Source organism: Belonocnema kinseyi, chromosome 6, assembly GCF_010883055.1.
Source record: "Belonocnema kinseyi isolate 2016_QV_RU_SX_M_011 chromosome 6, B_treatae_v1, whole genome shotgun sequence".
NCBI classification, from domain to species: Eukaryota; Metazoa; Arthropoda; class Insecta; order Hymenoptera; family Cynipidae; genus Belonocnema; species Belonocnema kinseyi.
In genome coordinates this window covers 51,773,572-51,775,289 of record NC_046662.1, presented here as the reverse complement: position 1 = coordinate 51,775,289, position 1,718 = coordinate 51,773,572, and positions in this window count along the sequence as shown.

Genomic DNA, 1,718 nt, shown 5'->3' with positions numbered 1-1,718 from the left:
TTTCATATGGACAACCGCCGGATTTCGCCGGGAGCGGGTGCTAATCTGAAAAATTGCACCAGCTTCCAGCGAAATCGCGGTAAAATTTCAGCCAGAACCACGTCTCACAGCCGTGAGATAGGTGGTTACAGTTTGTAAAGGAATCAATACGACGATCCAGCAAAAGCCTCGTGCACCCTAAGTACACGGAGTGACCCAAGGACAACCGCCTTCTGCATTTTTCCCGCAAGTGTTCTAGCATATTGTTGACACGCAGGGATGATTTTTAGGCTATTAGCAAGTAAAAGCTTGGCACCTCCAAGAGCGCCGATGATAAGGACGATCAGTTTAACAGAATATTCCAGGTACAATCGTTGCAACTCCCTTATAAGGTCTCGATACCTCTCTTTCTTTTCATTCTCCTTGGCTATGACGTTTGTGTCAGCTGGTGCCAAAAATTCGATAACAAAAATGGTTCGCTTCTCGAAGTCAAGAAGAACCATGTCAGGCCTCGAGTGAGCAACAGAAACAATTGTCGAGAATATAAAGTTCCAGTATATGCGGCACTTCCCATTCTCGACAATTGACTCAATTTCCCTAGGAGCATTTAGAGGAGCGATATTAAGGTAAATGCCGTAGGAGTGACAGAGATGGTAATAAAGTACTCTTAGTGCCGCATTGTGCCTTCGAATGTAGGTCGTTCCCGCGTGTGTTGGAGGGCTCAGGGTGTGCATGGCACGCCCTGCAGCTATAATCGGGAATGTCTTCGCTCAAAATGTGGCGACGGTATGTTAAGGTGGAAATGACACCATCTTGGCATGCAAAAATGAAACCCTTTGTACCAGACTTCAATCCGGGTGATTTAAGGAAAGCAAACGTTAGCTCACAAGACATTGACTGATCCTTCACATTTCTGTGGAAGATACCGTGCATCTTGTTGTCGAGGAGCTGTTCACGAAAGTTTTTCGCTGGTGCTTTCTTAATCCGGGCTTTCAGGAGTGAGTACTCGAGATAGATTAGATTTGATGCATTTTGCTCACCCCTAATACTAAAGTCAGGTCCAAGTGTTTCAGCAGCCTTCTCCGCTGCTTTGTACAGAAATGCTCCTTTGCCCACTTTCTCGTGATTCCTGACCATTTTAAGAAGAGGGTCTTTTCCATTTGCAACTCTATGTGCTGTACCCAGAATAATCCTGTTGTAAAGACATTCAAGTCTCAATATTCCGCGACCCCCTTGACGGCGTGAGATGTACAGTCGCGGAACGGAAGACTCAAGATGCATGCTTTTGTTCATGTGCATAACCTTTCTTGTCCCGATATCAAGAGATCTGAGCTCGCTCTTCGTCCATGGAACTAATCCAAATGAATAGAGTAGTACCGGTACGGCAAGCATGTTCGTTGTAGATACTTTGTTCCTCGCCGACAGTTCGGAAGATCAAATCTGGCGGATGAGACGTTTGTATCTGCTTCGGAGCTAGATGCAGTTGCTCTCTGTTTTAGCCTAGATCTTAAGATCGTCCATGTAAAATACATGAGTGACCTTGTACTTTCAATCTACAGGTTTGCCGCACAAGTACCCGTCGGATTGGCGCAGTGCTAGAGATAGTGGCAATAATGTGAGTCAAAAGAGGAGTGGGTTTATGGTGTCGCCCTGAAAGACACCTCTCTGAAACGTGACCTTGTTAGTTGTCACACGATTTTTTCCAGATGAGATAGTAAATCTGGTTTTCCAAAGCGGCA